At 35.1% G+C, this 27492-nt stretch overlaps 1 protein-coding gene across 1 annotated transcript in view; it reads right to left on the bottom strand.

The window, feature by feature from the left end:
* Positions 1 to 27492, bottom strand: part of LOC107292233 (E3 ubiquitin-protein ligase parkin-like) — a gene marked incomplete at both ends in the record, with an annotated part of 106499 nt that overhangs the window by 73845 nt on the left and 5162 nt on the right. The gene's annotated exons all lie outside the window — the stretch shown is intronic.

Raw genomic sequence — 27492 nt, 5'->3', positions numbered from 1 at the left:
ACTTGCTGTATTTCACAGTTTGGAAGAGAAATGTAAAACATATTTGCATTTTAAAGATGTAGACAATCTATATTTATTTGAATACATGAATACAAAAATACAGGAATGTTATATATGCAGTAGTGTAAGAGTGTCCAAAGCAGTTGACCCTAAAATGACATTCAAAGTAACATCTTAATACCAGTAGGGTGGGAGCCATTCGAATCTTATTCCAGAGAACATCCACTGTCCTGATAGGTGACATTGTTTAATCAATGGAACCTGGGGCGTGCCAACTTTGCCAGATTAACCCGCCAGCAAGATAGGTCTTCTTTCAAGTAACCAGATAGGGCTTTATCAGTAGTGACTCACACCTTGAATCATTGCTGGAAGCAAACTGGCAACCAGTGCATTTTGCAAAACAGGGAACCAGTGTAAAATAGAGCCCCAGTCCCCAACCTACAGAGTCGGCTTAGAAAGATGCCATGGTCAAAGGTATTGAAAGCTGCCAAGAGATCAAGGAGCACAAGAGTGGATGTACCACCATCTTCTCAGCTCTGTCACAAGTCATCGACAAACATGACCAAAGCTTAGTACTAAAGTCTCAGTACTAAATTCCTGACTGAAATGGGTCTAATTCATTTCTTACAGGGTTCACCTCAGCTGCAGGATAACCACCTGAACAAGCTTCCCCAATAATGAAAATTTGAACACTGGTGAATAGTTAACATAAATCAATTGGGTTTAAGAAGATCCTCTTAAAGAAGAACACTATTGACTTTAGAATGCTAGAGGACAACACTACTCCATGGACCCACTTATGGCTCACCTGCTTGAGCTTTTACCCATGTCCAATCATACACACTTCAAGTCTTCCTCCAGCAGTGCTCCAGGTGTCTCTTCTAGCACTTATTCTCAAATCAAATCAGAATCTTAGGTATTCATCCCTCTTTAGGTATTACTAATTGCAAATATTTAGGTATTAATACTAAAGCTAATTATATTAATATTATTAATTATTAATATTACTAATATTTAGGTAACACTAATACTAATTATACAATATTGTTACTAATTATTAGTAATAATATTAGTATATTACCAACAATATAATATTAATGCCTAAATATTACCAATACCTCAAGAGACAAGATTTGTCTTTGAGATAGGCCAATATCATCATTGAATAATGCCTACAAGTTGTACAACGATTCTGTCTGATAGACTGAAAATAATGTTGTTTATTCATGAGAATCAATGTGGGTCTTTATCTGAAAGACAGATAAAGGACAACATTAAAGCACAATATTAGAAATGTGTTAGACATTTTGGAATGTTTGGAACCACATATTGAAAAACAAGCTGTATTGATTTTCTTTGATGCAAAGGTGACCTTTCACCATTTGAACTGGGATTTCTTATTCAAAGTTTTGGAATATATGAACTTTGGATAGAACTATATAAAATAGTTAATATCGATTTATACTTTACTGAAAGCACAAATTATTGTTAATGGAGATTTAAGAAAGTCTTGTGAGATATACAAAAGAACAAGACAAGGGTGCCCATTATCTCCTTTCTTGTTTTGGTTCTTGAAATACTGAATAAGATATAAGACAAGATGAGAGGATTGTAGGAGGAAAGATTGAAAAAGAACTGTATAAATTAAGGGTTTTGCAAATGACTTGGTGTTGGTTTTGGAAGATCTTTTAAAGGGAAATGCAACATTAATGGGATTAAGAAAAAGAATTTGGTGAATTAGCAGGTTTTAAGATTAAAACACAGAAGACAAAGATGTAAACAAAAAACATGAAAATAGAAGACCAAACCAAATGGAGAAATAAAATGTTTTAATATTGAGAAGGAAGTAAAGTATCTGGGTATCACTATGACAAATATGAAATGCATGTTAGTTCAAAATAACAATATTATCACATGGAATGACATATAAAAAGACAGGTTAAGATGGGAGAAACTACAATTGTCACTGCTGGGGAGAATTTCTGCAATATAAAAATGAATGCCTTGCCTAAAAATAAAGTTTGTTTTTCAGATAATGCTTCTTTTCACAACTGATGCACCATCTAAAAAGTGTCAAAAAGATATATCTACATTTGTGGGGCAGTAGGAAAAAAACCCAAATAAATATATGTTGTTATAGGATGCAAAGAAAAGAGGAGGATTTGAAATTGTATGTTGCAGCTTCTTTGATTTTGAGGAAAGAGTGGGTGCTGCTAAGAAATAGGAGTTTGGGAATTAAAAGAACGTGACCTGAGATTTGGGTGGCATGGATTTCTGTGGTACAATAAAGACAAAGTTAATGTGGATTTTAAAAACCATTCTTATTTGTGCCACATTGAGAATATAGAATAAACACAAATCCAAGTTGTGCCCCATATTTGTGGCTCTCAGAAACAGATGTGTTTTATAGATGAGAAATAATACAAAAACACAAATAGCTAACTTACGTGAGGTACTAGAATTTTTCAAGGAGAAAAAAAATTAAATCAATAAAGAACTGGTGACAGAGGGATATAGTTGCAAATGGTTTTCTTATTTACAGGTATTAGTAAGTTCTAAAGCAGACAAAAGAGTTTATAGTTTTTAACACTGTAAAACTGAGTTTGAAACCGAATTGTATACAAATGATGAATACGTATTTGCTTGAATGTATAAATTTCATTGAACATGAAACAGAAAAAAATGAAATAATGTGTCACAAAATAGACTAAGATATTAGTTATACTATAAAGATGGAACAATAGGAAAATATGTGATTGAACAGATTGAAATTTACACTATATTACAAACTTAAAGAGAATTTTTGTAAGTGATGTACCGTTGGTATATATCACCAGAAAAATTGGCTAGAAAAAAGATATTATATTGGACATACAAAAGAGGTAGTGTTTTAATAATTAAGAGAAATATTCAAAAATATATATTAAGAAAGTAACCTTGACAATTTTCCTATATGAAATGAAATAAAGTTTAATTATATTATATATGGGCTAAAGATTACAATTGTTAGAAGTAAAGTAAAAGGAAGGAATATAAAATTGGTTTATTTGAACAAGTTTAAAATAAATATGTTGTTATTTCTGGCAATCCTTAACTGATTTTTGCTGAGACCAAGGCTGAAATGATGGTGCTCTATGGATTTGTTTATAGATAAGACATGGGATAAGAGAAGAAGAGATCATTTGTTGAATTTTAAGAGGATTAAGTTACTAAAATTGTCTATCCTTGTGGTGAAGGTGAGAAGTCATTTCTTTACATATTTCTTCTTTTTCTTCACAATATTCTTTTATTTCTTTTCTATTTCTCTTTTTTTCTTTCTTTTCTACATCTTCTAGTTTTCCTTTTTATTCTTCTACCTTTTTTAGTTTGTACTGGTTTTTACTGCTGTAATTATGATCTTTAATCAAAAGAGTCTTCGTGAGAAACATGATCAATAAATGCTCGAGTTTGATGAAGTTAAAAGACAAGTGTAATATTCTAAAATTACTTTTCATCAGATGTGCAATACTCAGCAGAAATATTAGCATGTAGCCCATTTCTTCTGGCATTATTTAGAAAATAAGACCATTTATTTGTAAAGTGGAGAGTTCTTCAGAAGATGGTGAAACTGTTGCTTGTCAATACGTCTCATGCTTGACTGCTATGAGATGCTTCAGCATTCATTTCACAGGAGTTGGTAGCAGGGAGAAGGAGCGGACATACCAATTTCCTATTTTTCTTTCTCTATACCTGTCATAAACATTAAGGGGCATTCTGGAACTAGTTTTAAAATCGCTGTCATCTTCTTCAAATTCAGCTTCCATGTATCAATATATACATATATTTAATACTAATATTGGGTATTACCCATTTCTATTAATCTAGATGGGTAGATTACATGGGTAAATTACATCTTCTAAGACAGTGGTTCTCAACCTGTGGGTCGGGACCCCATTTGGGGTCGATCGACCATTTCATGGGGGTCGCCAAGCAAGGCTGTCCGCCATTTTTTTTGTCCGCCATTTTTTCCCCTTTTCCAGCGGGTGCCTTACCTCCCTTGGGCTGGGCCAGCTGGTGGTTGGCCTGCTCCGTCTCTGCCGCTTGCCAGCTATGCCTCGGCCGGTGCAGGGGGCGGAACCATGCATGCGCGGCGCTCCCGGGCAGGGAAAGTCCTCGACTTACGACCGGTTGGGTAGTCCTCGACTTACGACCGGTTTAGTCCTTGACTTACGACCGGTTTAGTCCTCGACTTGTGACTGGTTGGGGTCGCGGCATTAAAAAGGTTGAGAACCACTGTTCTAAGAGCACCTGAAAAGTTTATCACCTATCAACAACCTAATCCCTGGAGAGTGTTATATTGATTCTCTTTAATTTTCAGGTATAATCATCAAACTGGAAGTGATTCTGACTTTTTTAAAAGGAAATTGGTAGTGAATGCCTCCTTTTTCTTCTTTTTAACATTAGGACTTTGTGTTAGCAATGCTAGAAGCATACTAGCCTTTGCAATTTTTCATTTGCATTTCCTTCCTCAAACACTTATGGCTTTAATGAGGTTTCATTTTTATTGCAGTGTCATTATTAGCTATGATGAGAATAACTGTAAAGAAAATTTTCTCCTAATTCGTTGCTTAATGGCTTATCTAGGTAGGGTTGGGGCTGAAAATGACTCAGTGAATCAGATAATCAGTAAAAGTATAAAATGCCTTTTTTTTTCATTTCAGGGGCTCAGATGCAGTCTACATGAGTAATGATCACATTGTCATAGAATACTATCATGAGCCACAATGCAGTTCTTATCTGAATTCTGTTTTCCTACCAGTTTATACCTATGAAATCTTGAAGCACAGCAGTTTCTGCTGAGATCCTCCAAGTTTGTAACCCCTTTACCTAAGCACAATTTAAAAACACAATACAAAATCTTCTGTTACCACTTTCCATGTGCACTTAACCACTTGTAGGCCTGACATGATATACATGTTAAATATTTAGATTTTTGATACTATTAATATATTAATACTGAAGCCTCCAGTGTTTGCAAGTCAGAGTGTATTTGCCCATTTTTAAATTATTTAAATACATTTCTGGTTGCTGGATATTAATTGGGCTTTGATATCATTAATCACACTTCTGCTCGCAAATATTAGTACTGCAAAATTTAGATATAAGACTGTGTTTAATGCATATGCAGCCTGGAGATCCTGGGCACGTTATTACTTAATATTAGGTGGCTAAATACCACTTGAAGAAGATAAGTGCTGACCACTTTGGGGGGGGGGGGTTACATAACTAGTTATCTGTGCCTATCAGCATAGATTATATACTGTACATGCTGAGACAATCAAAGAACAAAGAACAAAACTGACTATATAGATTAGAATTATTTCTATCCCATGCCTTATTATAAATTTGTATTGTTATATGTTTCTTATCATTCACTGTAAAAATGTGTTTTGGTTTTATCTTTATAATAGAGCTAACACTTTGATTTAGTCTTTCAGAAATCTAGCAGTCCAGCAGAATTGTAGTCTGCTGAATACAACAGACTATAATGATCACCTTTTTATTTAGCATGAAGGGAAGAATTAAAAGCCTAGAACTGATCTAAGAAAGCAGATGTACTCATTTTCTTAATGCAGGGAACCAATATGCTTCAGAATCACCACCAACATAGGTAATCCTCAACCAACCAACCAACCAATCAATCAATCAATCAGAATAGAGCTGGAAGGGACCTTGGAGGTCTTCTAGTCTAACCCCTGCTGAAGCAGGAGACCCTATATCATTTCAGACAAGTGGCAGTCCCTTTTTAAAGACCTCCAGTGGTGAAGTACCCACAACTTCTGAAGGCAAGCTGTTCCACTGGTTAATTGTTCTCACTGCTAGGAAGTTTCTCCTTAATTCCAGGTTAAGTGTAAAACCTTGTTTTTCTCCACATAAAATTTCATTTTGTTGGATAGGGACCATTTTTCAAGTCTCTCCAGATCCTTTTGGATCCTGAACTTGTTTTCTGGAGTGTTGGCTATTCCTGCCAAGCTTAGATTCATCTGCAAATTTGATGAGTTCCCCTTCTATTCCCTCATCTAAGTCATTTATGAAGATATTGAAGAGTATTGGGCCTAAGACGGTACCCCACTGCTTACTTCTCTCCATGTGGATGTAGTGCCATTGAGGACTACAACCATTTGTTTAGTGACCATTTGAAGTTGCAGTGGCACTGAAAAAAGTGCCTTATAACCGTTTTTCACACTTATGACTGTTGCAGCATCCCCGTGGTCACATAATCAAAATTTGAGTGCTTGGCAACTGGTTTACATTTATGACAGTTCTGGTGTCGTAGGATCATGTGATCATCTTTTGCAACCTTCTGACAAACAAAGTCAATTGGGAAGCCAGATTCACTTAACAACTGTGTTACTAACTTAACAACTGCAGGGATTAATTTAACAGCTGTAGCAAGAAAGGTTGTAAAATGGAGCAAAACTCACTTAACAACTATCTTGCTTAGCAAAAGCAATTTTGGGCTTAATTGTGGTTGTAAGTTGAAGACTATCCGCACACTTAAAAAAAAAAAACAACCACTGATGTGTAATATTGACTACTCCAAAGCATACTACCAAAATATCCAGTACTACAATCACTCTTTCTCTTCTTTCACCTTGAGAAGTGGCAGGCTCTCAAAGAGACTGAATTTCTTCCTCTTGCCTGTGATTGGTAATCATTACCATGCTAGCTCTTCCTGTCAAAAAGACTAAAGGATAATAAAATATAATCTTCCCTTACCTTTTAAACAGTTCATCAGATTTATATTTGCAATATTTTAATGGAAGCCTGCTAGAAGAACACATGCCTGACATGAGAATAGTACAACAAACATTCCTTGCCTACTGCCTATAAATCTTAAAAACGTTATTTATTCCATCGTCAATAGGGTCATCTGATCTTTCTCCATTAAAATAATTTAATTTTCCACACTCAGTTCCACTCCCAGCCATGTAGTCATAAACAAACTCTTAAAAGCTTGGTTCTCTGCCAGTTGAACAAGCGCACGTGCATGCTTACCAGAAACACGTTAATAAGTCATCATTTGCCAACTGGAATCCAGCAGGTAAGGACTTCAGACTTCAAAGTAAGCTCTCAAAATATCCTATCACAGAATAACACACACAAAAAAAAGAAATACCCATTCTCAGCACCTTATCTTGGAAGTTCACATTGGTTCGACGGTGACCTTTAAAGGATTACCTTAACACGCATGGAAATCAGCCCCTCTCTGATGTCTTCTGAAATTTGTAATAAAAAATGGCTGCATGACCGACGTTTAAATTAGAAGGGGAAGAAAGAAGGAATGGGGGAAAAAAAGGGGGGGAAAGAAAGGCAGCTTAAGTTTCTCCTAACATAAGCTGAAGCAGAGATATAAAACTATTTGACTTTCAAAGGCCAGAACTATGATGGCTGACTACCAATTTGCAGCTTGCAATGTACCACTCTTAGTTCATCAACTAGGGCGACAGAGGAAAGATCTTTCATGCGCTAAATCATTTTTCCCCTTGAATTCATTTGTTTGGCTGGCATGAAAACGTAGAGATGGGATTCAGACTCATCGTCATCCTTTGAAAATGTACATTTATATTGTTGGCACAGAAAGAACATAAAAGCAATAATGATTTAAACAATACATTTAGAAGCAATCAGTGATACTTTCTCCTTCCTGCTATGCACAGGTGTGAAGCGTGGGGGTTGATTTGCAATCCAGGCTGTCTGTCTTTTCACAAAAGGAAAATGTTTCTCATTATAAAGACATCTCTACTTCACCATCAGTCACTTATGCATTATTTTCTCCCCTGCATTGTTTCAGAAACCAAAAAAATATCTGAAACTACTTTTTGTGCCTGCCCATTAAACAATGTTTCTAGGCTATTTGTGAAGTTGGCCTTTTCTTTCCAACTGGTTTTGCTCCAGATTTGCTTATTGCTACTCTTATCATGTACTCTTTTTAATTAGACATGAACTGAAATTTATTTTCCCTAAGCTGCTACCCGTCCTTTATCTATTAGGCTGTTCCTTCTCAAAGAAAATGGGGAGCACCCCAGTGCCAGTGTTTTCTAATGGCAAGTACACAAAAAATAGAGGAGAAACATAAGATATATTTCATTAGGAAGACTCTTTTACTGGAATTTTGTTAATAAATCTCCTTGGTTTAAAAAAATGAAGTTTTCAAGGATCAAGATCCGAGATCTACAGTACATGAGCAAACTACTATTTACAATTTGATCACCTACAGTTTAGAAAGAACAGATAGGAGGTTTAGATTATCTCAACATTACCAGTACTTTTTGTTCTTTGTTTAAAATTGTAACAATGAACATTATCCAGCTTGTCTTAATACACTGACTGCCTACTATTTTCCTTATCTTATCATTGGTGGAATTTGTACATTGCAATAAAAGCACTGGAGATATGCTTGGAGATGCATAAGCTCTGAATCTGATAATTTACAAAATTATGGCATCCACATTGCATCTATCAACTGAACCTTTCTGTTCCTTCTTTCCCAAAACTGATTCTTCCTTTATCCAATTTAGTGCCCTCCAGATGTGCAGAAATTACAAGATCCAGATCTTTTGGCTACCAGGGGCTCTGAGAATCCCATGAGTTGTAGTCCTAATGCATTTGGAAATCTTGAAGTTTGGGAAGAGTGTTCCTGTCCTGTCCAGTCTAGAACATTTCCAGCAGGGCATTGGAAAATAGAGTGCAAATGAAATTCAGTTTAAAGTCCAATAAAAACTTGAATAGTCCTAATCAGATCCGAAATGCATTGCAAGTATTCAATAGGACTGAGATTTTCAATAACGACTATATAATATTCTATATTTCAAATATTTGCTCTGTCCCTCAATTTTACAGTTGTCTGCTCTCATTAGATGCAGGCAAAGAGAACTGCTTCTTCATAACATGCACTCAAAGAGATAGAGAAGGTAATGGATTTGTTCCAAAACTTTATAGATGGAGATTGCGCTCTTCTCAAACAGCATATAGTTTTTCCCCCCCAAACAGTTTTCCTCCAGATAATCTATAAGGCAGCAGATTGGGGGAAAATGGTCTACAGGAGCCAAGGAAGTTATTGATAAATTTTTAAGCTCAATTTGGGAAAAGTCAATTATTTTCACATTTAGCATGGGGCAGAAAAAACAAACAAACATAGGAGGCAAGAATCAACAGTATATATTATGTACATACATACCTCTATAAAACATACTCAACAAAATAATTTTACGGCTATTAGAAGTAAATCCCACTGAACTCAATTGACTTTAGTCTCAGGTAAATTGACACAAGACTGAAGTATAAATATATGAAAATGCTACAGAATTAGTATTCAAGCAAAACTGGCAGAACTCTAATTTTGGTTGTTTTGATTCATACTGTATAGTTAGCCTCAACATTCCCAGATGACATTTTGCATGTGCAGTTATCTGTGATTTTGAACAAGATATCAAAATATACACTAAATGTTTATAAAACACCCTTACAGTCATACCAAGTGACATTTATTTGTGGTATTTTCTTCCTGCTTTCAAAAACTGAATACATCTAGCTTATTTGTTTCTTATTAATGAGATGTGAATCAAGCTTTTGGGATTCTTTGGCACTTCAAGACCAATTTGCAATAAGGATAACAAATAACTAGATGAGCCACAAGAATGGCTACACCAGGCTACAGCACTACATGCTACTGTTACTGTTTTGCCTCCTAATATTTATTTCCCTTCTATTGAGCTATGCTATATAAAAGCTGAAGAATAACAAACCCAGAAGCTCATAGAATACATTCTATATTACAAAGTTTGCAGTTTCAGTGACAGGTCTGTAATGTGGAAAAAATTATATCTTTTTTGATGTACTACCAAGGTGGACCTTGTAGAACAGGGGTGTCAAACTGCCAGCCCAAGGGCCGGATGCGTCATGCGCCCACCCCATTGCCAGCAATGGAAAAAAAATTGTGATACGTCGCAACATGTCACGTGACGTTGCGGAGTTTGACACCCCTGTTGTAGAACCAGGATGACACAAGAGTAAATTTAATTGATGTGTGGTCAACTGCTGTTTTTCCCAACCCTTTGTCATGCAGAATCCATTACAAGTGCTGATGGCTGCCAGGGCCAGGAAGAGGAGCCGGAAAATAACCATATGGAGTCCATGAGCAGCTGAGACAAGGAGGAAGTCAAAAGAGATTCCTGCATTCCTGAACTAAGGAGGAATTTCCTGACAGAGATAACAATTAGTCAGTGGAACAACATGCCCCCAGAAGTTGTGGGTGCTGCAACACTGGAGGTTTTTAAGAGGAGATTGGACAACCACTTGCCTGAGCAGGGGTTGACTAGAAGACCTCCAAGGTCCCTTCCAACTCTTATTCTGTTATTTATTTATAAAAGAGACTTCTCATAGGACATTGGGGTAAAGCATAAGGAAGATTCAGAATCACTTATAGGCAAAAAATGAACAATGGCCATCCACAAGAGAGTCATCCACAAGAAACTCCAAAATGAAGCTGAGAGGAATTGATGGCTACAGACTCCTTATCTCAGAAGCTTGAAGAAAATGTGGAGAAAAGCAAACAAATTATTCTGGGAAAGATAAAGTGGAAAGTCAGCTCAAGAGGAAAAGCAACAAAAGCAATAAAAGTCCAGTTAAGGTGTACAATAATAAAAGGAGCCAAGAAAATGCTATTTTGGAAGTAACGAAACCAGAAGGAAGGAGATGAATAACAGTGTTTGGAAAGATAAAGACATTAAGTTCAGAAAAATATTCAATGTTAAGAGTGAAGTCTAATTACAAGGAATTAAGTGAAAAATAAAACAGAAAGAAATTCACAGATATATCGAAAGATAAAATTTAAAACGTGAAACAGGCAGTCTTATTCTTTATCAAGTATATATTTGTGTACTAAAACCTGATCTCTTTCAAACTGCCATCATTGGGGGGAAAAGAACCTACAACACATGTGAATTTGAAAAGTTCTTATCAACTTGCAAAGCAAAAAAATAATCTATCACTAAAGATCCCTCAGTGTATTTTATAAATGATTTTTTGACCTGAACCCAGGCTTCATTCCAAGAGTGCGTATATCCATGGGAAAAGTCACTTTACTGAATAATGTTATCACCATGGTACTGAGACAGCTTTTGATAACCAAAAGGTGAAATATAGTTATGTATATACAGAGCCAGAAAGCAAAAACGTGCTGCTCTCTTTTATTGTTAAAACAACAGAGACATTTTTCTCCCAAACCAAGAGGGTTAATTCAGGTGACATCTCCCATTCAAAGGTCTATCATTGGTGTGGGATGTGAATAGGAATGGGTTTGTAATATATAAATGCTTAGAAACTGCAAATGAAGATTTGCTTAATGGGGCTTGGAATTAAAAAAAATAACTCTTCCAGTAACCTCAAAGTTTTCTAGCTCCTCTATTTATGCAAAGGGGAGGAGATATAGCAAGCTTCTTGACATAATTTTATCTATAAGCCTTCAATCAGAAACGAAAAACAACTCCCATAACAGTACAAACAAGATACTGCATTCTTATCCTTTCTGGTTATGAAGTGAGCAGTATGAAAAAGTCAATACGTTGAATAATAATGAAAAAAAAATCAATAAATCCCTCAAGAAGCAAGCTTCCTTTTGACCATTCAAGACATGCCAAGCAAATCAAAATCAGTCTCTGGTCAATATCCTGTCTACCATTGGACCCAAAATCACAACATAACTCTTGGAATATGACCAGAAATAACATCCTGCTAATTAAGTTTACCCTCCCTAGAAAAATAGAGACATCTTTATTTCCTAGTTAGAGGTAAGCACCACAGAGGAACAGTGCAAGTGGCATGTACATAACGTATCCTCTATGTGACTGACCAGACTTTGCAGTCCTTACAAATCAGCTATTTTGCAGACTGAGTATTGGGTTCATGGTCTTGACTGATTAGATGAATAAAATCAGCTGAGAAGAGAGAGGGAGGTGTGGTCTCTTGAGTTTTCTCTCCGACACCCCCCAGTTAACACAGAAGAAAGGCGATAGCAGTTCTGTGTACATTTCCTGGAGTTTTCAACAATACTGAAACACAACTTTGGTGAAATGCCTAATCAGCTCTATTTTTATGAGATAGTTATAGATCAACCTTCCTCTCTAAATTGCCCCTAATATTATGAATTTGAAATTTTGGTATGTGGGAGAGCACTAGAATTCCCACAGAACCAATTCTTGTTAACTTGATTAATCACAGTGCTTTCTGGTCACAGAAAATTAGGAAAGCCGCAACTTTTTCAGATGTCTCAATATACAATGAATTTATGTAACTGAGGGTTGTTGCCTTTTGAAACTTGAACACTTTGCAAATGGAAATGAAGTTGTGTCACTCACAATTGCAGTTGTCCTTGTGTAATAGAGGAAACCACAAGCCAATGCAGCTCAAATTTCATTGTTGGGATCTCTCTCACCTACAAAGATACTGGATCACTTAGATGGAATTGGCCATGATATTGACTGGCAAACTATCTGGATACAGTCTAGAGATAATGGATTTTTTTAAAACTCTAATTGCACAAGCTCTGCAAACATATAACATTAACATTCCAGTAAGAACAACAATGAAAGAAAAAAGGATTCTACATGACTTTATGCTACTGGATAAAGTACTGACATAATAAAATAAAATAAAATATAGAATATGTGTGATGAAAGAAATGGCAAATGACATTCTTCTTAAATGCCCTATTTTCCCATTAGCAGATCAGTTTGAGGTTAATTGAGTGTCAACATTGGATAACCTTGAAGATGATTGCTTAATTTGTGAGCATCATAATATTTGTAACTCAGACCAAGATGAAAAGATTCTAAAATAAAAGGGAAATGAGATAGAATTTCTATGTATCCATAGAAGCAATATTAAAAAAATTAAGACTGTGGTATTATCTTTGAGGTTCCAATAATGGAACTACATTAAGCAACTCTTTTGATGTTTTTATTGTCAAAGGGGAAAAGATTCCTATTTATTCATATGAAGTATTTTGGAATGCTACAAACATGATCATGAGCATGTGATATAAATACAATACACCTGTTTACTAATTTAAGCATCCCTTGCACTGCCCATTTTTGGTATACATTATTATTTTTTTCCATATCCGTTTACAAAATGTACACTAAACTTTGACTGCATTATCCTGCAAGGTTTTAAACACTTTTATTGGTATTTCTTTTGCTGTTAGCAAGATTTTTGATTGCTATATTTTACTTTACTTTCCAAAACATCTGTGTCTACTTCCATAATCCTCGGAAAAAAATGAAACCTGACAAAGGAAAATTAATACATATCACAAATTTAATGAATATTTTGGAAAGGAAGTATATTCAGTTTGGAAAGATTTCAATGTTTCATAAGGAATTTAGTGGGTTTTAGCAAAAAAAACCCTTTGTGTATTAAATAAGGGAAATGTTTGCTTTTGGATTTTCATTTTCTTGGGTATCCACGTTATCAATAAGCTTAGTTATATTTTAGAAGTAAAATTTATATATATAAAAAACAGAAAAAATAACAAAGAATAATGACAATAGTAAGTTACCAAGTTATGTAAAATAAAGTAGAATATACAGTAATGTATAATATGTATAAAGTATACACACATATATTTACTTATGTGACTGAGGAGAAATTTTGGTTATAAATATTTAAAATGTTAGTGTAAAATAGCATTTTTACAGCTGTGGTAATCTATCTAGAAAAATGTTAGTTACAGTATGATTAAATGTATGCTGTAGGGCACGCTACTGGAGAGGATGTCACCTGGTAAACATGGGAGGAAGTGGAGAAAATCTTGGCGTGGCTTGTGAATATGCAAAGAGACCATGAGAACTGACTGAATAGAATACAGAATAACAGAGATGGAAGGAACCTTTGAGGTTTTCTAGTCCAACCCCCTGCTCAAGCAGGGCATCCTATACCATTCCGGACAAATAGCTGTCCAATCGCTTTTGAAAAACCTCCAGTGATGGTGTGTCCATAACTTCTGAAGGCAAGCCATCTCACTGATTAATTGTTTTCACTATAAGAACATTTCTTGTTAGTTCCAGGTTGGATCTTTCTTTATTGAGATTTCAAGCCATTACTTCTTGTCCTGCCCTCAGATGCTTTGTAGAATATGTCCAGATCCTTTTCTGTGCAACAGCCCCTGAAATATTGGAAGACTGCTATCATGTCACCCCTAGTCCTTCTCTTATGAGTCATCTTTAAGGAGATTCTGAGTCTGGATAGTGGAGCTGCATGAATTAAGAGCTGTCAAAAACATGTATCAGGGTTACCCTAGTGCAAAGGAAGATAGCCCATGCTCTACTTGTGGAGCAACAATATTTGTTTGTTAGTTTATTTATTTGATTTTGATGTTCTCTGGCTCCAACCAGTACTCAGAGCAGCTTACTGGAATAATGAATCAAAGATAAAAAGTTTAAGATTGTACATTCTTACCTATATCTTCAGGCCTCAATCCTATAAATAAACCAAATCCTATATCTCATCCTTCAAGCAATCTTTGAGATAAACATTATAAAATTATTTTTAAACATTTACATCATTATTTAAAAAGATGAATGTGCTTTTCAAGAATCTTGGTTGTTTACAATGTTGGAATCCAGCCATTAGTATGTATTGCTTTAAAAAACTGCATCAAATACTTATGGATTGCATGAACTACAGTAATTCTTTACACTGTATTAAATATTACTCTGATAATCATTCCATTAAAGAATCTATGAAACAAAATTCTACATGCTTAGTGAAAATGTCTACCTTCAACTATGCATATTTGAGTACCATGCTGGAGAGTTATAAAGCTACCCTACACATTACCCTATACTTACCCTATACATTATTCCAACACAAGCCAGACTGACAAAAGTTCCTAATGCTGACTTACTCTGTGGCAAATTTATCCAGGATCACAACCTTAGATTCCCCTTACCATATATAAATACTTTTTTTTCCTATTGCACCTTTCTATTCTTCTTTCTTTCTTTTAGTTTGTATTAGATTTTACAATCAAATTAAAATCCTTAATAAAATTCTACATGAAAAAAGAAAATATTGCAGATGGCAAACAATATGTTTTAGACTATATTGGTAACAACAGACACCATGCTACTCAAATTACAACCATTTATATCCTTCAAAGGTATAGTGGCATTGAAGAAAGTGACTTATGACCATTTTTCACAATTGCAGCATCCCCATGGTCATGTGATCAAAACTTGGGTGTTTGGAAACTGGTTCATATTTATGACTGTTGCAATGTCCCAGGGCCATGTGATAATCTTTTGTGATCTTTTGAGAAAGTATATGGGGAAGTCAGATTCTCTTAACTGTGATTCACTTAACAACTGTGGCAAGAAATGTCATAAAACGGGGCAAAACTCATTTAACAATGGAAATGTTGGCTCAATTGTGGTCGTAAGTCAAAGACTACCCGTATTTATACCTTCTTTAAATAACTTAACTAGTAAGAATCCAATATACAAAATATTTTATATTGAATTGTTATTGAATTGTTATTGTCACGATGACAGTGGAAAGACATAAATTAACTCATACATCTTTCGTAAAAAAAAAAAAAGTACAGATTTTGAATTTTGTGCATGTATTTCTCAATGATAAATAGACAGAAAGGAAAATACTTCCAAAGCAGCAAGGAAAGAATATTTGGAAAATAGTGATATCTTCAAATTTCCACGTGTAGCAAACCAGACTTCAGTATTAAATCACAGCAATGGAAATAATGCTTGTTCTGTGCACTCCTGCCATTTTTTATGTTAGTTAAATTAAGATCTAAAATTACAACTAGAATAAAAAAGTGACTCTAAATCTACTAATGCATTGGGGTCAAGATATGCAAGCAGATCACTTTTGCAGAGGTTAAACTTCAGTTCACATTAGAAAAAAAATGTAATCTGCCAAACCTTGTTTTCTGAAAAAAAAAAATCTTTGGAAGGTCATAAAATCCCTGAGGACTACTCAACTTTTCATAATACATTGTTCTTCTTACTTTGACTTCTGTTGCAGATTTAGGAACATACTGACAATAATTGACTGGTATTTTTTTTAATCAGTTAAGTACACTTGGTTGTCTTTCATTTTTAAAGTGTTCATTGTTCAATTTTAAAAACTGAACACTGAGAGTAATAAAGAAAGGAAGAGAGCCATTAACGAAATTGATTTCTTTTGCTTGGGTTTCTCTTCTGGTATTCCCTTCTTTAATATTTTCTCTGATGTCTTAGGACTTTCAATCAAATATGCAACTGAATGTAATGAGAAAATGTAACTGCACTATTGACTTTAGCCAGCTCAAATGTTTAACACTTTTATTGGCTAACTACCCAGAAACAAACACAGACAGAGGGTTAACACTAGCTCAAAATAGAGTTTACATTTTCTGTGGAAACGCTGTTACTAATACATAATTTGTTTAAAATAATAATAATATAATCCGGCAACAATACCTATAAAACCATCAGAAAACATTTGCCTATCAGGTCCTTGGGAAGGACTCAATAAGTGGATAAAAATGCCAACTCTGGCTAACTGTGCCACAATAATGCGTATCAATAAAAGGCAATTCCTGCTTTTTGAAAGGAACTGAAAATATCTGTAATACGAAATACAATTGGCAAACGTATGTGTTTATTTATTAATTTAGAAATTTATACCCAATTTTTAACAGTAAGGAGAAAGGAATTGGTAAACAATTGACAGTCTCAACATTAATAAGAGATTAACAGTTTTGAATGACACAATTCAGGACAATCTTTTTTCATTCCAATACAAACTTGGAGTATGCCTATTTTCCAAGTGAATTCCCAAAATCATTATAGGTTTTAAAACATTAGGCATGATTTCTGCAGTTTATCCATCTGCTCATCTGATCACCCACAACCGACACTCCTTTGACTTAAATTCTTAAGTCAAACTTCTTTGAACTTTTTATCCATTTCAACATTAAAAGTTCAATTTTCTTACTCTCCTAATCTATAATGAAACTTTACCAGAGAGTAAGAACATCATTTTGAACATGCAATAAGAACTTCATTCTGGAAAGACATCAAAATGGATCTTTTCCAGATGACCATCAAGGTATAATTATTAATACTACAGACACTGCATCTGCTACCTCCTATATGTTTATTGCTCTAGTTATATTGGTTATTGATTTATCTGATTTTATCTCTGTAACGTTAGCTCATTTTGCTTTATTGCTTGTAAACCACTGTAAATCAGCCTGATTTAGTGATATAAATAAAATATAATGTAGTCATCATTCCCACTAATAAACATGACATAATCATCATAGTTTGTGTATAGGTCTGTAGACATGCTAGATTCCAATTATCTGGCTTGTTACTATAGGTTTATAAGCCCAAGAAGATCTATTACTGAAAATGATAACTATGACTCAAATATTAAAACCTCAAAGATAACTGAGATAAACACAGGTAATCTGTGATATAGTTCCAACATCTTTTAATGGTCTAAAGCAGGGGTGTCAAACTCAATTTCATTGAGGGCCGCATCAGCATTGTAGTTGCCCTTGGGGGGCCGGGTAGGTGTGGCCAGGGTGGGTGCGGCCTAGTGGGTGGGCGTGGATGGAGTGGGTGTGGCCTACTGGGTGGGCATGGCCAGCTCTACATCGTTCGCATCAAGGGTGCCTGTGGGGGCCTGTGCAGGAGTGGGACAGATCTGAGGGTCTCTGGCAGGAGGTGGGACCGGGGCAAGCGCCAAGGCATGGTGCATTTCTTCATTCCTCACAAAGGGTGACACCTCCCCAGCATGCACCCAGGGTGCGGGCCCGACGCAGCAGGGGCTGGTTTCTCGCTGTTTGCAGACGGCCTTGTGGAGCTAAGACTGAATGCATTTCAGCATAGATGGCCACCACAAAATTGTACATTGGCTCCCGGCCGGCCTGGGCTGGGGCCAAGGCAGCAGGAGCCATTCCCTCACTGTTTCCAGGATGGCTTCATGGGCCACATGAAACCACTTCGCGGGCCACATTCGGCCCCTGGGCCTTGTGTTTGACATGTCTGGTTTAAAGAATATTCCTTATAGAGAAGAATGGGTTGTCTTTATGATTGACTTTCCTTCATTCCAACAGGAAGTAACTGTTGATTTGTAAAGAGGGAAGTATTTTATAATGGGTGTGGGGACAGGAATTGTCCATAAGCTTTTGCTTTACGGCATAATCAATAACCAATAAAACTAAGTGACTGCATTTAGTTTAAATGTGTCTGCAGACATTAGCATAAATCCATACTGGCTAAATAATCATATACCAGCTGTATAAAACTATGATTTGAGAAACTGTTATTTGAGCTAAAATATATATTTACTAACCTATACAAGGTTGACCATATTATTCACATTCTCAGTGTGGCACATACTGTATAAAAAATGACTTCTAAGTCTATCTTAGTTTTATCATACCATAAATATGCCATCCAAATCTCAAGTCATGCCTTACTAACTTTGAAAGCCTTTTTTTTCCCTTAGCAACATCCATTATTTCATCCAAACTAAACAGCAACCTACAAAATGTAATTTCTAATCAGGTAAACCCAATCCTCTTCTTTCATTTATATCTTGTAGCACCTTACGTTATAGCACCCTACAAATCTTAACATAATTATTCTGAAATAATATAATTATTTTGAAATTACATACACTTCACATTTGTCATATTGATAATGGTATTAAATCTTAAATCGCATTTTATTCATCAATTCTATTTGATTTTATATTTCATACTTCGTCAACATCTTTGTATTCTCTTTGTTATCTTAAAATCTGCCACTGCATTAAATTCTTATCAATTTTACCACTAATGCTTCAATCCTCTTTAAAGGAAACATTAAGCTTTAAAACCAGGACCAGAAGATCTGTAAAAGTTCTTAGTTTACAAGTTTATTTTTTTTAATGTTTTTGATCTTAATCCTCTCAAATTCTCATGTCTCCATTCAATATTTCTAAAAGTAAAATAAATAAAAAAGACAATTGACAACCATGTCTTGTTCCTTTTTTGTATCTCACATGGTTTAAATAAATCACCATTATTACTTGTGCCTTCTGTGAAGTATATATACATTTTATCCATATTAAAAACAATTCTCTCCAAAGTTCATATTTCATGAAATTTTAAATAAATTTTTAAACAGACAGTCTAATTCAAATTAATTAAAGCTTTATCTGGATCCCAAAACAAGTAATACAATTTATTTTTCTTTATGCTGTTTAAAATATTTTAAACAGGGAGTTACTTTCCATGAAATAGGCAGCTATATAAATTTGACAAACAAACAAATAATCTTGTAGCTATCTTTTGGGCAAAAACATACATAGGTCTTTATAAATAAATTTCTGTAAAATCATTTTCAGTCTATCTGGATCATTCTGAACAATGTAAAATCATTATTAAATAGTGATATTGTTCTATTATTTTTCTGTCAGAGTTAAATCACGTCTTTCCTTAAGAATTAATGTTCGCATCTTTCCAAGTCTCTGGCATCTTTGTTCCTTGTAAAATGAAATCATTGTGTTTTGCAAGGATTGTAAAAGTTCATCCTCATTGTGAAAATCTTTTATTTGGATACTGAATGGGATGGCTTCTAAAAATTTAGCAGTAATGTCTACAGTAGTATTCCTCAGTCTGGTGCCCTTTATATTTGAGTACAGCTCAGTATTTTAGAAATGATAGTTCAACTCATAGGGCAATAATCTATACAAGTAGAAGGCAAACAATTTGTTTTGCAATAATGAACAAAGGACCCATCTAGCCAAAACATCCTGATCATACACCATAGCAAAATACTAAATCTTTAGAAGCACTCTGCCTCTGGATATGCTTTATTCATTTGCAATGGTTAATACAACTCCACTTATATCAATGAGACCTCAAATCAGGAGACTGTGAGTTCTAGTCCTACCTTAATATGAAAGTCAACTGAGTGACTTTGGGCCAATCACTCTCTCTCAGCCCAAATCACTTCACAGGGAAAATAGGGAGAGGGAGGAGTATTAGGTCTGTTAACTACCTTAAGTTGTTGATAAAAAACGAATAAAAGAGGATTCAAAAAATCTTTTTAAACAATGCTTCAGTCTGGCTTTATAGAGTCAAAGAATGATCCCCAATGGTTTGTACTGGAGCAACTTATGTTGAGTGGGAGTTCTATTGTCTTTAACTTAATGATGTTATCCTATTTTCCAGTTTTCATAAAAAATAAAGAATATTTGAGCATGTCTTTATCAATTGCTTACATGTACTGATACAATCTAGGTTTATTACTTTAGGGTCCTGGCACAAAATTTAATATGTGCACATTTTACTGTGGAATATGGAACATAGTGCTGAAACACAAAATGCTTCTATTCTTAATTCCACAAGAAGCAATATGTGTTTTTGTAAAATAACAGCAGCAAATTTGCCCTCGCCTTTGATAAAAAGACAACTCTTTGGGGAAGCAAATTTAATGCAGGACATTAAGTAAACTGATGCTGTCATTAGTGCAAATGTCAAGTTCATTATAGCAGATGTTTCAACTGAAGATTGCTACACATAAAAATCACAGAGCAAATGTGCGGTGCAACCACCATTTTATTTAATGTCTGCTTCAATGCCCCAAAGAGTCAATCAGAATCATCTGTTCATGTAATTACCACATTGTTATGTAACAAAGCAAGTTATTTGGTTGAAGCATTCATAACAAGTCTGATTCTAGGCTCTTGCTAATCATTTTTATCACCCCTCCGGTATAGAAAAAATGCTTATGAATCACATAACACAATTTTATTGCTAATGCCATTAAGAATCCAAAGACAGTGGAGATCTTCTTATAAATTATCCAGATTGCGACAATGATTCTGCAGCAAAGAAGAAGAAAAAAGAACGCCTGACCATGTAACATTGTTGGATTTTTAATGCAGTTTATCAACCTCTAAATATAAAGAAATGTAATCGGTTATTAATTCTCAACCTTAGCCACTTTAAAAGGTGTGGACTTCAACTACCAGAATTCCACAGCTAGCAGAAAGGAGCCTTTCTATCTTTTACTCATATTTGGGAAGTGTTTTGGAACTAAACTGTTTTAATAAGAGATGTCTCCATGAAATTAAGTCACACAAGTTCACCAAATAAAATAAAAGGAGGGGGAGAGCATCCTGACCTATACGGTAGCAAGCTTCTAAAAAGATAAAATTATATGATATACTTTCCACGACCCATTTAGGTCCTAAATTTTCCACAGATAAATTACAAATTGTGTGGCCTAAGAACACACAAGTAGAAAGCTTTAAGTCTGCTCACAGAATCTATTTTAAAATACCATGTTCTGGCATATCTATAGCATCAAGCTTTAATACAGCCTGTTTGCTTTTGATTTAATGAGATGTTGAATATCTTAGCGTTTTATGGAAACTGACCTAATATGATCTGTTAATCAAAATCCATGGCTTAGTGTTTGACCATAGCCTTCACGTTGTAGCAAAATAAAAAGAATAAAAATAACTATAAAATTTATACAAAACTAGTTTAAATATAACATTTCTTATCCTCCATATCATCCATTTCATGGTTAAAGATCATCCCTAATGGTTTAGGAGAAACCATCCCTAATGGTTTATGAAAGATATAGTGTTTCTATTCCCTCTCCATATTCTGATTCTTTTTCTTCAACAAACACACAAATCACTTCAGGACTGCCTCTTTCAAATGGAATTGATCCATCCAGCATACCCCTAATAGATCAAAATAATGATAATCCCTCATTTTCAAGTTTCAATCCTGTCAGAGGGAACAGTCTGCCTCCTGAGGCCAGTTAGGGGCCTACTCTACCTTGATGACTTTTCAAGACTACTTAAGATTGAATTATTTCAGAATATCTTCAGGGAATAAGGTAAGAGTCACTCTTGGCATGGGTTAGGTGATTATTATTTTTATTCTTTTTACTACTAACCAATGGGAATTATTTGAATTTCTGGAAATAGACAAGTTCAAAAAATTAATCAATGGATTCTATATTTTGAAGAAACATACATTTTGTACACTGTACAAAATGTAGTTTGCCTAATTTAGAAAACTTATTTTAAGAAAATGGTTTACTTAAACAAGAACAAAAGGAAGAGGAAAAGAAAAGAGAAGGGGGAAAATCTATGAATCTGCTTCTGTGAGTTTTTCTTTGAACCTGTCTGTAGAAGAGAAAGAGGGAAGAGACTTGAATTGTCCTTGTGAAACAGAATGTCAGTTTTATGTGATTCCTGGCTGGAAATGCTTATGATGGTTTCTTCTAGTTATAGAAGTTTCCAATAATTTGGCTATGCTTAATATTTACCAAAATAGTTTTACATTGAATAATACAAAGAGTGATGAATTGTTTCCATAATATTTAACTTCATTGTGGTTTTATTATATTGGCCAGCCTCCAAAGGAGATACTTTAAAAGTACACGCAACAGCTTGAGCATTATTAGGATAAACACTTGGTTCTCTTCCTCCTTCATTCTGTGTCATGCACACTGCTTTTAAACAGTTTCCTTCTTATTTTGGTGGACACACAGAATAAACTGTATGTTTCTTCGAATCCTAAATATTTTATACAATCACAATTGAGCCCAACATTTCTGTTGCTAAGAGAGACATTTCTTAAGTTGATTTTTGCCTCATTTTACAACCTCTCTTGCCATAATTGCTTTGTGAATCACTGCAGTTGTTAAGTTAGTAACAAGGTTGTTAAGTGAATCTGGCTTCCCTATTGACTTTGCTTGTTAGATGGTTGCAAAAGTTGACCACATGACCCTCAGACACTGCAACCATCATAAATATGAACGAGTTGCTAAATATCTGTATTTCGATCACGTGTTCAGGAGGATGCTGGGACAGTCGTAAGTGTGAAAAATGGTCATAAGTCACTTTTTCAGTGCCCTTGTAACTTTGAATGGTCACTAAATGAATGGTTGTAAGCCGAAGGCTACCTGTATATTGGGATCCTCCTAACATCCTCACCATAGTGAAGAAAAAGGCAGATCTTGACAAGCTTCTGGAAGATCAAAAAAGTCAGGGACTTCTGAATCTCAGGGATTCGGGTTAGGGCTAGAACTTTACATGTTTGTATTCTGTTTTAAATTCCACTGAGAAAATCTAATTTGAAAGGTGGCATGCTTTTTTTTTTCAAATTAAAGACAACTTAACTTCTTTATCTTAAGCCTTCATCTGCTTTTCCTTGCTCACCATCTACTTCCTACATTTGATTCCTTTGGGCTCTTCCTTGTTTCTCTTTACCTTCTATACACTGACTAGGATCCCATTTCATGATTGGAATGGGAACTACAATAAGAGATGTAACACAAAGCCAATCTCAAGTTACTAGACATGTGCCGAGTCCTAATCTGAAAGGATTCTCAGAAAGCTGCATTGTATATGATTAATTCATGGGCAATAGAAGGAACCCGTCAAAAGCAATAATGTCTATAAATACAGCATGAAGATGATATGGTTGGTTTTTCGTTCAGTTCTGTAATCTTCATCCTGTATTTACTGCACATGTGCTCTTCGGGAAGATCTGAGATGAGAGCATGAGAGAAGTCTCTTAAAATCTCCAGATTTACAGAAGAACAAGGGGAAGATGAATCAATCTGCCTCAGGCATTCAGACAAGGACTGCCAATTCCAAACCCAAACACACTTCCCCACATACTTGTGTATCACCCACACACAACATCTGGTATGGCTAAGATAATATGATGTAAGTTGGTATGCCGTAACTAGGCTATTGCTAATGTATTACATAAATGCATTTGATCTTTTGTTTTTTTAATATCTGTTTTCCTTTTCTGTTATTAAATAGCATCCAACCATTCCATAAATAGGGATAAAACGTTAACGTCTCCAAGAATTTCATTCTATACAGAAACCACAAAAGTAGGTTTCTGTATGTTTCTTCTTATGTGCCTATAGATTCTGTGTGAAAAATTTTGTGAGCACATGGAGGTCAGGCCCTCCTTTACTATGCAGATTACATTCTCCTACTATGGATAGTCAGGCCCCAATTTCATCATATGAACAACAGGAGTTCTGCATTTTTTTCTTTATTGGTAGATCAGATGGTGCTCTTCAGGGTGCTTTCCTATTATTCTTTTGTGGTTTTGTATTTAAAATGCATTGAACCTCATGCTCTTACTTTAAAAACTGAAATATTACTTTCTAGGTTTAGAAATATTAACTATTTATGCCAACAGGCAACAACAAATCTACGTGTGGCTGTGAAAATGAACTCCACTGTTGTAAAACAACCTAACCAAATTCATTTAAAATATTAACGTTAAAAGTTTTATGTTTTTTTCTTTGAGAAAAGAACTGAGAAATGGTTTTTAGAAATCTTAAGTGCATTTTTTGAATAGGTTTTCTACAAATGATAAATGGAAGACCTTAAAATTCCAGGAAAATAAGGGCTGTGTTTTGGTCAAGCTAAACCTGCCTCCAGAAGCTATGAATGCTCCAACACTGGAAGTTTTTAAGAAGAGACTGGACAGCCATTTGTCTGAAATGGTATACGTTTCCTGCCTGAGCAGGGGATTGGACTAGATGACCTCCAAGGTCCCTTCCATCATCATCATCATCATCATCATCATCATCATCATCATCATCATCATCATCATCATCATCATCATCATTATGGATCACTGCACAGCCAGCCAGATGTTCAGACTGGATTTACCATTTTGTCTACCTATCGAGTCCTTACCAAGGACCTGGGATAGGCAGATGTGGATGTCTGATGGTATTACAGATATTGTCGCAGGATGAAAGCAGTTCCTAGTAAGGCCGCCTTTTGCAATTGACTAATGGCAAATTTGTCAATGCCAATGGTGTTCAAGTGGTGCTTGAACACCATTGGCATTGACAAATTTGCCATTATTATTATTGTTATTATTGTTGTTGTTGTTATTGTTGTTGTTGTTATTATTATTATTATTATGAAACGTTTATATTTCTAGGATTGGTCCCTAGTTTGCAAAGTTAAATTTATCTTCTTGCTAATTTGGTACTCTTCTCTCCCTTCCATCCCATAAAAGACAACAGATGATATAGTCATCCGTACAGCTTTTGTAAGTTTAGTGTACTTTCCCCCCAATTATTTTTAAAAAACAATTGTCAACAACATTTGAAGGGAACTAGCTTTATGGAAGATTCAGGAAAAAAATGGGAAAGAGTCACATAAACTAATGTCTTCAGAACTTGACATGATAGAATTGTATAATGCAGAAGAATAGGATGCAAAGAAATTATTTTCTCTCTTTTATTACATTGGAATTCAGTGGAACATTTGGGGCATATTGAACCTTGTTTCAAACTTGTAAAAATCAACACTGTAATCACCATGTTGCTGTGCATTCCAAAAAAAAATTCTTACAAAACCTCAGATATGTAATTTTCTTTCTTAATGAATTGAAGAAAGACCCAGTGAATACAACGGAACTTATGGCTCTGTAGATTAAGAACCTTTAAGTTGCAATTTGTTTAAAAAAGTAAAATCTACACTGATTAAAAAGATTAAGGTTGGTCCAAATTTGAGTCTATAGACCGCAAAAAAAATCTGCCATCAATAAACAAACAAACAAACAAATAAATAACCCAGTTGTCCAATGTACATGAGTAATCTCAAGATCTCTCCTTGACCTGAAAAGAATTTTAGACCGTCCAGATCCAATATCTAACTATCTTTCAGCCATATGTCTTCCACTATCTGTAGCAAGTCAATTTCACATTGCTGAACTGATTACCATCATTTTTTGCATTGAATGTTTAACATTAATAATATTTTATCTATTCAGTCACACTTTTGTTCCACACAGTATTAACCTTGTGAACTCTCAAGCTTCCTCTTTCTGCTATGTATTCAAGATGGACAGTGATTAATATTTATATGTATTTATATGTAAGGGTGTAGGTATAAACATATGTTGTATATAGCATGTTTATATGTGTGTTATGTATGTGTACACTTTTGACAGCAGGCACATTCATTTTTAATGTGTGCCAGTGTGCCCACAGTAAAAAATGACAATGACTAAATTCAAACTAATAAATGTCATATCCAAGGCTATGATCATCAGCAGTTTTAGCAGAATCTTAGTAGATAGCTGTACTTTGGTAACAGTAATATCTGCCCTATTTGCAATGGATTCTTCTAAGGGCAGCAAATGTGAAATCTATTACTTCCTCTGACTACATGCACTTAGATGTTATTCATAAATGGCTCTATATCAGATTGTGGAGTCCTGTTGAGTAGATTGCCACAAGACTCAGTCCTGGGCCCTGTGACATTCAACATTTTATTAATCACTCAAAGAACCACTCTTCTTCAGTCACCTGATTCTTCATCAGGACCGGTTTCTGGTCATCCTCCTTATGCCATTGAAGCTCCTTTTAAGAATAACAAGTAGCAAAAACACTCCAGTGGTTTAGTTTCTGAAAACATTAACATATAGAAGAACTTTCCAAAGTACTTAATTGTATTAATTTCAATGCACAGCCAACAGTCGCATTGCCTTCCCAATTCAAATCCTCTAGTGATCTTGCTCCAAAGTATACAATCCAATTACCATCCACATGTTCAGTCAAACATTATTTACATCATTTTTTTATATTCAGATCAAGCTGAAAGTGACTGTGTTTCCAGCACATAATCTCCCTCCACTTGAAACACACAGAAAAATGTTTAATTTTATCTATCTGTCTGTCTGTCTGTCTGTCTGTCTGTCTACCTGCCTACCTACCTGACTCTGGGCAGCTTACAAACATTAATTAAATGAGAAAGAAGTATTCTAATTGTTTAGAACAAAATACTGATAATTCATGGCTCACATTAAGACTATACAACAAGTAGGGGCAATCTACTGAGGATATCCCAGCAGTCACAGGAAGAAGTAAATTTTCTAGGGCCATTAGGTAAGGGAATCGATTTTTGCATGCTTTGGCATTAGAGCTGTAGAACTGCAGCAGACCTTGCTATTCTACTCTGTTCCCAATTTTGCTTCAATGTGCCAATTCTAAATAAAGTTGGCATATCATATCCTATGATCTATCAAGGTCAGATGCACAGATGCCAAGGAATTTTCCTGCTGATAAATAGTTTAGTTTAGTTTAGTTTTAGTTTAGTTTTATTAAATTTATACCCCGCCCTTCTCCCGGAGGACTCAGGGCGGCTTACAGCCAGTTTAAAAACAATAATAAAATACAATACAAAATTTAAAAGTGATTAAAAATAAATATTTAACTAGGCCGCTTCTACTAAAAATTTTGTTAAAACCAATTTAAAATACCCCTAGGCCAGTCCTGCCCGCTGAAATAACCAAGTCTTGAGGGCGCGGCGGAAGGAGGGGAGATCCGGAATCACCCGGATCTCTGGGGGCAGCTCGTTCCAGAGGGTGGG

This window comes from Protobothrops mucrosquamatus, unplaced genomic scaffold (genome assembly GCF_001527695.2).
Source record: "Protobothrops mucrosquamatus isolate PMUCROS unplaced genomic scaffold, P.Mucros_1.0 scaffold1299, whole genome shotgun sequence".
NCBI classification, from domain to species: domain Eukaryota; kingdom Metazoa; phylum Chordata; class Lepidosauria; order Squamata; family Viperidae; genus Protobothrops; species Protobothrops mucrosquamatus.
The sequence above is the reverse complement of the archived record's forward strand: the minus strand, read 5'-3'. Positions and strand labels throughout refer to the sequence as shown.